We start from the raw sequence: 12128 nt of genomic DNA on the forward strand, positions 1-12128 counted from the left end.
CTCTTGCAAGTTCAACATCCTGAGCAACTGTGACAAATCCCACAGAAGGCAATTTTACAGTAAACCAGGGCTACCCAAGACATGGTGAGAATGAGTTGTTGTGGATGACTGAAGGCTCCAGATAGCTGATATAAAATAGCAAAACAATGAATACTTTATTTGGATTGGAATATTTTCTAACTGTATCATACATTTCTTTCTTTTCTTTTTTTTTTTTTGAGACACAGTCTCACCCTGTTGCCAGGCTGGAGTGCAATGGCACAATCTCAGCTCACTGTAACCTCTGCCTCCCAGGTTCAAGCGATTCTCCTGCCTCAGCCTCCTGAGTAGCTGGGATTACAGGCACGCACCACCACACCCAGCTAATTTTTTGTATCTTTAGTAGAGACAGGGGTTTCACCAGGTTGGCCAGGCTGGTCTCAAACTCCTGACCTTCTGATCCGCCTGCCTTGGTCTCCCAAAGTGCTGGGATTACAGGCATGAGCCACTGTGCCCAGCCTATTTTCTTTTCCCTCTGTCCTTTTTTCTTTTCTCTTCTCTTCTCTTTCTTTCTTTTCTTTCTTTCTCTCTCTCTCTCTCTTTCTTTCTTTCTCTTTCTTTTTCTTTCTCTTTTCTGAGACAGGGTCTTGCCCAACCTCTTTTCTTTTCTCTCCTTCCTTCCTTCCTTCCTTCCTTCCTTCCTTCCTTCCTTCCTTCCTTCCTTCCTTCCCTCCCTCCCTCCCTCTCTCTCTCTCTCTCTTTCTTTCTTTCTTCTTTTCTTTTTTGAGACAGGGTCTTGCTCTATCACCTAGGCTGGAGTATACAGTGACAGAATCATAGCTCACTGCAGCTTCAACCTCCTGGGCTCAAGGGATCCTTACTCCCTCAGCCTCCCAAGTAGCTGGGACTACAGGCACACACCACCATACCCAGCTGATTTTTTAAATTTTTATTTTTTATGTTTATTTTTGTAGAGACAGGGTCTTACTATATTGCCTAGGCTGGTCTTGAACTCCTGGGCTCAAGCAATCCTCCTGCCTCAGCCTCCCAAAGTGCTGGGATTACAGGCATAAGCCACTGCACCCAACCTATTTTTTTTAATTATTAGACAGATCATATATGGATTATAATGCAAGTTTTTCTGGATGACTCATGATGTATCCTTTTTTGGCCTGGATGCTAAGGAATCAGACCTTGATCTTGGTAGTTGAATTATTCCCTCCATGTCACTCATGGGTTCACTTTTCTTCTTATGGATTTGCCAAAAGCACAAGACATTAATTCCAATGACTTGTCACAGGGTGTTTTTTGGCAGCAATACTACCCAGGTCCACAAAGATGGCAGCTAGAGCAGGTCCATCACACACCAACTTCTCCTCTTGTCATTTATCCAGAGTCTGTAATCTGGTCTCTGTGTTCATACAGTGTTCAACCAGAAAAAGAACTCAGGGGACTGGGGAGGGGGCATAAAGAACCATGGTCCTTGTCTTCACCAATTTCTTCTGGTCAGTTGAATGTATTTTGCAAATCTGGAAGGATCTCACTCAAAATGCCCAGGTCACATATTCATTGTTTAGCTTAGATGTATGATGCCATTTCTCCTCTAAGTGCTAGCAAGCTGGGTGTGGCAGCGGAGTCAGTATGTTAGAACTGGCCTTGGTTGCTGCCATTGCTACATTAACTTGCATCATAAATGAGTAAGAAGGACAGATAAATGAAAATACCTAAACTTTTAAAAGGGATCTAGGACATGAGTTTGAAAACTGTGGCTTCTGGGCCAAACCCAGCCTGCTACCTGTTTCACATTGCCCACAAGTTATGAATGATTTTTACATTTTTAAATGGTTGAAAAAAACTTAAAATAAGAGTAATGTTTTGTGGATGGGCGCGGTGGCTCATGTCTGTAATCCCAGCACTTTGGCAGGCTGAGGCGACTGGATCACTTGAGGTCAGGTGTTCGAGACCAGCCTGGCCAACATGGTGAAACTCTGTATCTACTAAAAATACAAAAAATCAGCTGGGTATGGTGGCGAGCACCTGTAGTCCCAGCTACCTGGGAGGCTGAGGCAGGATAATTGCTTGAGCCCGGGAGGCAGAGGTTGCAGTGAGCTGAGCTTGCAATGAGCTAAGCTTGCGCCACTGCACTCTAGCCTGGGTGACAAAGCGAGACTCTGTCTAAAAAAAAAAAAAAAAATTGTGATAAGTGAAAATTACATGAAATTCAAGTTTCAGTATCCATAAATAAAGTTTTATTGGACCACAGCCATGTCCATTCACTTATGTATCCTCCATGGCTGCTTTCATACCATAACCTCAGAGTTGAGTGATTGTGACAGAGACCATATGGCTGGCAAGGCCTAAAATATTTACTCCTTGGCTTTTTACAGAAAGTTTGCTGACTACTGGTCTAGAAGAATAAATTTTCTTTGTTTTCTGCTTAGAAATTCCTTTTTTGGACTGAGAAGTAGGGCTATTTCCATGCTTATACAGGCTCATCCACTCTTATAAATAATGGTGAACAACTGTCTTCACATCGCATGGTTGAAATACCAAGTATATTTGTGCATGTGTGTGTTTATGTATACAGGCACTAAGTATTTACAATACCTAAGTGTATTTCAATCTGACCATCACATGTGATGATAATTATTAACATAAATTATTCTTGTGAAAGGATAATGTTTATTAAATTAAGTCAAAAATTTTAATAATACAATTTTCATAACCTTCCCCCTATTCAATCAAGGGCATCCACTTGCCTCCAGATGTTTAGAATTTGTTAAAACAGGAAAGAGGAAGAAAAGGTCAATGCTCATGTTTTGGCTACCAATTTGGAATTTCTTTTGTAAGTTCATAGGGAGACAATGGTCTTGAGACAGTTGAACATTTTCTCAATTCCTTAAGCTCTCCTTTATGTATTAAGAGCTATGCCTGTGTGACTTTGGTTTATTAAAAGTGATAGTTAGCATGACTGTAATCCCAGCACTTTGGGATGTTGAGGTGGGCAGATCACGTAAGGTCAGTAGTTTGAGACCAGCTTGGCCAACATGGTGAAAACCTGTCTCTACTAAAAATACAAAATTAGCCAGGTGTGGTGGCATGCATCTGTAGTCCCAGCTACTCGGGGGGCTGAGGCAGAAGAATCACTTGAACCAGGGAAGCAGAGGTTGCAGTGAGCTGAGATCGTGCCACTGCACTCCAGCCTGAGCTACGGAGACTCCATGTCCAAAAAAAAAAAAAAAAAAAAAAAAAAAGTCATAAGAACTCAGTAAATGATGTCAGTGAAGTTCCTGATCCATGGAAGAAAAGGGAAAGCCTGTCCCTGTTGGCCCCAGTGGAGTGTGTGGTAAAAGAAGGGGTAGAAAGTTAAGAAGCAATTGGTGAGACAAGTGTATTCTGGTTACTTCTTTCCAAGTCCATGTGAGACGGGAGGGTAGCAGAAACTTCATGGTAAGGTCAAAAGCAGAGTGGGGTTTGCCTCTTTCTCTGTTTCAGCTCTTGGGGGAGTCAGCCATGATGTGGGCCCTGCTTGCTGCCAAGTGAGGAAACCAGTTAAAATGGCAGTGAGAGGTGGCCAAGCAGATAGAGAGATTCAACTAGCACTTTGGAACCTGTCTAGGTCTGTGTGGATTGTGGAGGGATTTGAAGGGTTCCTCAAGCTGTATGGGGAAGCATGGAAGATAGCTGATGTGCCGGCTGGTGGCTTTGCCATGGTGTATTAGTACATTTTCATGCTGCTGATAAAGACATGCCTGAGAATGGGAAGAAAAATAGATTTAATGGACTCACAGTTCCACATGGCTGGGGAGGCCTCACAATCATGGCAGAAGGTGAAAGCCATGTCTCACTTGGCAGGAGACAAGAGAAAAGAGCTTGTGCAGGGGAACTCCCCTTTATAAAACCATCAGATCTTGCGAGACTTATTCACTATCATGAGAATGACCCACCCCCATGATTCAATTACCTCCCACCGGGTCCCTCCTACACCACGTGCGAATTGTGGGAGTTACAATTGAAGATGAGATTTGGGTGGGGACACAGCCAAACCATATCACATGGTGAGGGTGATTTACCCTGTGGTCAATGACCAGGGGTCAACTGCTCATTACAAGCTAGACAGGGGTGCAGGGAGGATAGCAATATCCACAGCACCCATGAAAGCCAGAGTGGGGCAGGCCGGGAAGGGAGGGTCATGGGCCCTTTCCAAGCCTCGAAATAAACCAAGTGCTTGCCAACCACAGACTTCTTCAGTGGATTCCTCCCAGAAACTGGGTCAGACTAGCGCCCCTGCACAGGCAACAGTGAGATCCGGAGAACAGCGAGGGCAGTCAGACTCTCTTGCCCTCCCAGGGCAAGGTAAGCTACTTCTCTCCCCTACCCCTTACACTCAAGGGTGAAGACCAGGGGGCAAAACAGCCCTCCTAAAGAGATGAGCCTCAAACTAACTGAATAAATAATCCAGAGAAACTCTCTTAAAGTAGAAGAGTCTGCTACACTTTTTTTTTTTTTTTTTTGAGACGGAGTCTCGCTGTATCACCAGGCTGGAGTGCAGTGGCGCGATCTCAGCTCATTGTAACCTCCGCCTCACAAGTTAAAGCGATTCTCCTGCCTCAGTCTCTTGAGTAGCTGGGACTACAGGCATGCGCCACCTCCCCGGGTTGATTTTTGTATTTTTAGTAGAGACAGGTTATGTTGGCCAGGATGGTCTCAATCTCTTGACCTTGTGATCCACCCGCCTCGGCCTCCCAAAGTCTTGGGATTACAGGCATGAGCCACCGCGCCCGGCCTGATACACTTTTAATTAACTACTTTAATTCCAAGCATGCGTCCCAACCATCTCTCGTATACTCGAATGCCTAGCAAGAAGGGACAAAATATCAGCAGTAGAAAAAAAATTTTTTTAAAGAACCTATGAATAGTAATATGCTAAATTTTTGACCCTTCTACTCTATTCAAATTTGTCATGCAGTTTTGTTCTAAGCAGTGACTTTCAAATGTTTTGATCATGTCCCTCAGTAAAAAACAAATTTTATATCACTACCAAGAACATATGTTCATACACACATGCCTGAAATAAAACATCATGAAATCGAATCTACCTTTAATTTGTTGTGTGATGTACTCTCTATTTTCTAGTGTTCTCTAGGTTTGAAAAAATGCCATTTATGTCCCATTAAATTGATTTCATGACCCATCTGATGTGTTGTGACCTACAGCCTGAAACACACTGCCCCAAAGGCCTAATGAGGTGGATGGAACATCTCATTATACATGATACAGTTCCGGATGCTGTGCTTTCACATCCTTCTGTTTTCATAGCTTCACTGTCCCAACAACTACAGGCAGCAGCCATTTATTAAAGCTCTCTCCATAATATTTATCATAGCAGTCAAGATGCCTTCAGTTATATGTGATCAAAACCCAATCCAAGGCGAGTCACAGTGGCTCACACCTGTAATTCCAGCACTTTGCGAAGCCAAGGTGGGAGGATCGTTTGAGCTCAGGAGTTTGAGAGCAGCCTGGGCAACATAGTGAGATCCTGTCTCCACAAAAAAATTTAAAAATTAGCTAGGTGTGGTGGCATGTGCCTGTGGTTTTAACTACTTCGGAGGCTGAGATGGCAGGATCACTTGAGCCTGGGAGGTAGAAGCTGCAGTGAGCTATGATCGCAACATTGCACTCTAGCTTGGGTGACCCTGTCTCAACAAACAAATAAACAAACAAACAAGCAAAAAAAGAGCCCCTCAAACTCCAATCCAGACTGAATTAAGCTGAAAGTCAGTGTATTGTCTTATGTCATAAGGATGAGCAGCACAGTGTTACCTGCAAGTGCAACTGGGTCCAACATTTTAGGTCTCTCTCTTTTGCTTCTCTTGCCTCTGAGTTGCTCTTATTCTCACTTAGGCCTAGTCTACAAGGCAGGGAGCATGTCTTTGACTCCCCCAAGCACACAGTTCACAATGTAGAAGAAGCCCCACCCAACCCCACTGTCCACATAACACATCTTGTGGACAGATGGGCCCAGAGAGATAAGGATTTCTGATTTCTTCAGCAAGATCTCAGGCCCAACCCTTGGCCAGGAGTGAAGCACTGATTGACAGTCTCTCTAAGCCAACACAGAATGGGAGAAAGTCGGGTACTCTTATTAAAATAAGGGAGAGGAATTCTGCTCAGACCAGGAGAAAAATCAAGCAAGATAGATTAGAAAGATAGGTCCTGTATGGCAGATGTAAATCATTCTCTTATCAATAAAGTAACCTAAATTTAGAACCAGACAGTAGGCCTGGCACGGTGGCTCACATCTGTAATCTCAGCACTTTGGATGGCCAAGGCAGGTAGATTATTTGAGCTCAGGAGTTTGAGACCAGTCTGGGAAATGTGGTAAAACCCTGTCGCCACCAAAAATGCAAAAAATTAGCTGGGCGGGCTTGGTGTTGCGTGCCTGTAGTGCCAGCTACTTGGTAGGCTTAAGTGGGAGGATTGCTTGAGCCCGGGAGGTAGAGGTTGCAATGAGCCAAGATGGCACCACTGCACTCCAGCCTGCGTGATGGAGTGAGACTCTTTTTAGGACAAGGGGAGGGGTGTAGCATATACACTAAAGAGTTACTGAATCTCGGCTAAGTGCAGTGGCTCACGCCTGTAATCCCAGCACTTTGGGAGGCTGAGGTGGGTGGATCACCTAAGGTCGGGAGTTCGAGACCAGCCTGACCAACATGGAGAAACCCTATCTCTACTAAAAATACAAAAATTAGCCGGGCATGGTGGTGCATGCCTGTAATCCCAGCTACTTGGGAGGCTGAGGCAGGAGAATCAGTTTAACCTGGGAGGCGGAGGTTGTGGTGAGCTGAGATTGCGCCATGGAACTCCAGCCTGGGTGACAGAGCAAAGCTCTGTCTCAAAAAAAAAAAAAAAAAAAAAGAAGAGTGACTGAATCTCATTCTTTGACATGCTTAACTGGAATAGCATTGCAGACAGCTACAACTTTGGTTGCTACTTCAATTCCATTTCAAGTAGAGAAACCAAGAAAGATGCTAAGAACAAGATTTCTTTTTGTCTTTGATGATAAAAAGTACATTAAAGAAGTACAAAATGAGGGTGATTACAGAATGAGTGGTTGAACAAAATCAGCAGGTGGAAATATGAAGCAGAAAGAATCCTCAAAGTACAATTATGATAGGATGAAGGGCATGCCAGGTGTTAAGCGTTTTGAATCGTCATTAATGAAGACAGCACTATTGACCCATTTGCTGTGGGGGGGTATCACGTTGACTTCACTTGTCACACTGCATAATCTGATCGTATCTATTACATCCAACTTTTCTGGCTGATGTCCTTGAATAACTCACAGCAGGTGTTTGCAAGCCAGGGTCAAGTGTGCATTCTGTACTCCCGATACAGAGGAAACGTTGTTGACCCACAGGAATGGAAATCAAGACCTTTGCCTTACTGGCCCTTTAAGTTACCAACAGAGCTAACCAAACCCAGACTACCTGAGAAGGAGAAAAATTAAAAGAAAAGATACCTTTGGCAAGCAATTACATAACAGCTTTCAAAAAAGAACGCTGCAAAAATGTAAATCATTTCCACATGATTTACAAACTTTAAAGGTGACTTAAAAATTCTCAAAACATTCTGTTATGGCTGGTAAAAGTGAAAAGGGAAGTAAGAAGACAGAAACAAGACAAGAACCCTCTGTGTTTTCTTTCTCCTCCATAAAATATTTCCCCCACCAAAAGCACACATGGCCGCTGAGCAGCAACTTACCATTTTTCCAGGGTCAGTTCACTTTTCGTGCTGCTCTAAACCCTGCTGAAAGCCAGCTCCTCGGGGAGCCCCAGGAATGGGGGCTGGCCTCTCTTCAGTCTGCAAGCACTCAGAAGGAAATGCCCCTTGCTGAGAAAGGGGTGGTGTTAGGGGAGAATCCATCTACTGTCAAGGAAATTTCAATTAAATATGGATGCCAATTAATTTAATTTATATTTCTGCATGAAAAATGTCATTCTATTATACATGCACTGGAAGGATGCCAGGAGCCCAAGTTAATAAATTACATCTCTACCGACATAATATGGAATCACAGACTAATCGGATACTTATTAAATGCCCACCTGTGCTTGGGGCTACACCTTGTAGAAATCCAGCTGAAATAAGGTCTGTCCAGTAAGGCCTGTCCTTACACTGTGATCATCTGACACCCTCTCTTATCCTCCTCTTCTCCTAGCTTTGGGCATGTCTCAGGAGAACAACTGTAAAAATGAATAATCAACATTCAATTGCCAGTCGTTATGAATGGGCATATTTAATGAATAAGGGAATGAATGAAGGGGAACTGTAAATAATCTATTCAAATTAATCAGGGAACAGGCCTACTCTGGTTAGCAGGAAACTTGCCATGATTATTTGATTACAGATTCAAATCAGCTGGTGGTGGGTAATAATAATACCTACTGGTTATGAAGTGCCAACTCTGTGCCACACTCCATGTTTTATTTTGCATCCTTGCTACATGTTTTATTTTGAATCCTTACAATAATCTTTCAGGGTAAGGATTACTCCTTCCCACATCCCTCATTTTAGAGACACAAAAGCTGAAGTGCAGTACACAGAAATGACCTTGCTCAAGGTCATGTGATTAGTAAGAGGCACACTCTCCTGTCCTGGCCAATTTTCTTTGCATCATACCTCTGTTCTCTAGGACAAGTGTCAGCACTCTCTCCATGGGGGATGGGCTGGTGACTGCCCTATTCTGGCAGTGCTGACACACTGGAGAGTTCTTCATGCACCACAGTTATGATTAAATCACCAGGAGATGACTCTGTAATACCCCCTGCCTGGGAATTCATCCTGCTCTCCTCTGCTGCAGTTCTGTGTAGTCGTGAAACGGATGTCACTCAGTTGCAACAAGTTCTCGAGTAGCCACTCATTGTTTTAGCCAGTTATTTATTCACCATTCACTAAGCACCCACTATATGCTAGGTCCTAGGATCCAATAAAGTAAAAGGAGGTCAGACTAATGGGGAAGACAGATGCCCTAACACAAAATTGCAGTGTGTGTGGTTTAATACTATGGAATTGCTAACGTTCCTTTTGTTGTTTATTCAATCAATCCTTATACCCTGTATGAACACTTACAGAGTCTCTATGACATACTGGACAATAGGCCCGTTCTCACATTTTCAAGCCAGGGCAGGAAAAGTCATGAAAGCCATCAGCCTGAGTCTGTTCTTCTGACTTCCCTCTTTCTTCCCATACCTGACTTCATCTTGCACTGCAAGGGGCCTCCCATGTATGTGTCTGGGCATCCCAGCCTATGTGTACAAAATTTGAAACACCTCCTGCTAGAACCTCTTAAAATCAGGAAGAGGCTTCTGCGCAGCCTAGAAGCAACTTTTGGCCTCTTTGAATAGGGAGTGCTGGGATCCAGGACCCAGAAAGTGGTACAAAAAGGGAGGGAATGGGCTTTGGGTGGGCACTGCCCTCTGGCTCTATTCACTGTTTCCCCTGTGGCTGCAGACAGGGCAGAGGAAGGCCAGAGGGCCTCAGAGCATGGTCCTCAATGCAGCCACTTGGCATCACCTGGAAACTCATTAGAAATGCAGAATCACAAGCCCCACTGCAGACTTTGTGAGAGTCAGGTCTGCTTTTTTTTTTTTTGAGATGGACTCTTGCTCTGTCACCCAAGCTGGAGTGCAGTGGCGTGATCTCAGCTCATTGCAACTTCTGCCTCCCGGGTTCAAGCAATTCTCCTTCCTCAGCCTCCTGAGTAGCTGGGGTTACAGGTGCACGCCACCACGCCCGGTCAATTTTTGTATTTTTAGTAGAGACGAGGTTTCACCATGTTGGCCAGGCTGGTCTCAAACTCTTGACCTCAGGCGATCCGCCCGCTTCGGCCTCCCAAAGTGCTGGGATTACAGACGTGAGCCACTGCGTCCGGCCAGATCTGCATTTTAACAAGATTCCCAGGTATTTCATGGCCTTTTGAGAAACACTCTCTAAGGGCCCTAGCTTAATCCCCTCTTCTGGTAAATGAAGAGACTGAGGCTGCCTGAAACACAGGGCAGGAAGAGGGGCCTGGCCTGGGGCTGGGTTGCCCAGGTCTGAGAGTGTCCTTCTAGGCACCTTGCTATTCTCTAGGGTAAACATGCGCCACAGCAAATTTCAGAGAAAACACCTTTCAAGTAACTCAGATTGAGAGGGACCTGGAGTAAGAGATTTACAACAAGCGATCCAAGGAAGAGAATTCCATGAAGTCATGGGCAAGGTAATTAAAGGAAAATTAAATTAAAGTTTTTTTTTCTGAATTAAAGGAAAGTGATAACAAGTCACTTCACAAGCAAACTTGAGGGAGGGTTGAGGAACTCTTGTTTTTCATTTTGTTTCTGAGGCCAATGCAAATGAGCTGGAGTAGACCCTTCCATAGTCCAGTGAACTGCCCTTTTTTGTTTTTGTTTTTGTTTTCTGCATTCCTCTAGCCTTTCTCCTTTTTCCTCAGTATATTTTAGTTCCCAAACCTTTCTGATCCATGTGGCCCTTCACTTCCCTGCTTTTGGTTTTCTCAAATCATTCACTCAGCTCCAAAGAATATAAAAAAGATAAGTCAACAGAACAATTTTTTTCTTTTTTCTTTTTCTTGAGACAGGGCATCACTGTTCACCCAAGCTGGAGTGCAGTGGTGCCACCGCTGCACACTGCAGCTTCCACCTCTTGGGTTCAAGTGATCCTGCCACCTCAGCTACCCCAGTAGCTAGGCCTACAGACATGTGCCGCCATGCCCAGCTAATTATATTTTTATTAGTAGAGATAGGGTCTCACCATGTTGCCCAGGCTGGTCTTGAACTCCTGAGCTCAAGGGATCCTCCCTCCTTGCCCTCCCAAAGTGCTGGGATTATAGGCATGAGCCACCATATGTGGCCAGAACAAAGTTTAAAAATATGGTCAGCAAATATGTCCTAAGAATATTAAATGCATCGGCTGGGCGCAGTGGCTCATGCCTGTAATCCCAGCACTTTGGGAAGCTGAGGTGGGCGGATCACCTGAGGTCAGAAGTTCGAGACCAGCCTGGCCAATGTGGTGAAACCCCATCTCTACTAAAAATACAAAAATTAGCCGGGCATGGTGGTGGGTGCCTGTAGTCCCAGTTACTTGGGAGGCTGAGGCAGGAGAATTGCTTGAACCCGGGAAGTGGGGGTTGCAGTGAGCCAAGATCATGCCATTGCATTCCAGCCTGGGTGACGGAGTGAGACTCCGTCTCAAAAAAAGGAAAAGAAAAGAAAAAAAGGGTTGCATTTCGATTTTATAAGTTCCCTTCAGCCAGCTACAGTTATCTGCATGCTGCCAGTTGTGTTTCAGTTCTGCCTAGCCCATCTTCTCATCTCTGTTGCTCACCTATGTTTTCTTTTTCCTCCTACCCTCCCTCTTTTCTTTCCCTTTCTTTCTGCCTTTCTCTCCTCTCTTTCTTTCTTGCTGGTGTTTATTAAAGCATAGTCCAGACATCATGTCAATTAACTCACTTCCTACAGAGTTTCCTTGAGGCAGGGCCACAAGAGAATGTATGTAGGCTGGGGAAATGATCTCTTATGATTATGTTCTTGACCAAAATAAGGAATTTGTGTTACTGAGATAAGAAACAATAAAGAATTTCCAAAACCTCTTCATAATATCCCAGATATTGTGGTCTTTATTTTCTATCTCTATGTCTTCCCCCTAGAGTCTTTCAGGGGTGTCTATGAGAACTTTTTCATCTTCCTTTACTATTAAACTAGTAACAGAATAACAAAAACTTTGGATGTTTATATATCTAAAAAGAGATGAATATTCTCTTTCTGTTGGTGAAAAGGATTCTCAGGGCATCAGTTTTGAAGTTAAAATTTGACAATGGAAAGTTTGCAGAGATCTTCTATGACAAGAAACCAAACATATCACTGCCTGCCCCCAACCCCTCGCCCAGGCAAACTCCTGAAGCTGATTGTTGTAATGGTTTTAAAGGCGCTTAGGATGAGGACCTAGATCTGAAGCATGGTGCACAGTTGTTTACTGTTCACACAAGTCAGATCTATGAAGGATCAAGTAATTTGGAGATTTGGTTACTTTCCATTAGTAAATATCATCCAACTAAACTTGGGTAAAATGCCCTCTAAATAAGTCAAGTA

At 44.0% G+C, this 12128-nt stretch overlaps 1 long non-coding RNA gene across 1 annotated transcript in view; it reads right to left on the minus strand.

The window, feature by feature from the left end:
- LOC130541430 (uncharacterized) overlaps positions 1–7837 on the minus strand; it is a 92685-nt gene extending 84848 nt beyond the window's left edge. Inside the window, exon 1 of the long non-coding RNA XR_008955486.2 lies at positions 7744–7837. This is a non-coding gene — a long non-coding RNA (uncharacterized LOC130541430). The remainder of the gene's footprint in view (positions 1–7743) is intronic.
- Between the last annotated feature and the right edge of the window lie 4291 nt (positions 7838–12128).

Source organism: Pan paniscus, chromosome 3, assembly GCF_029289425.2.
Source record: "Pan paniscus chromosome 3, NHGRI_mPanPan1-v2.0_pri, whole genome shotgun sequence".
NCBI lineage: Eukaryota > Metazoa > Chordata > Mammalia > Primates > Hominidae > Pan > Pan paniscus.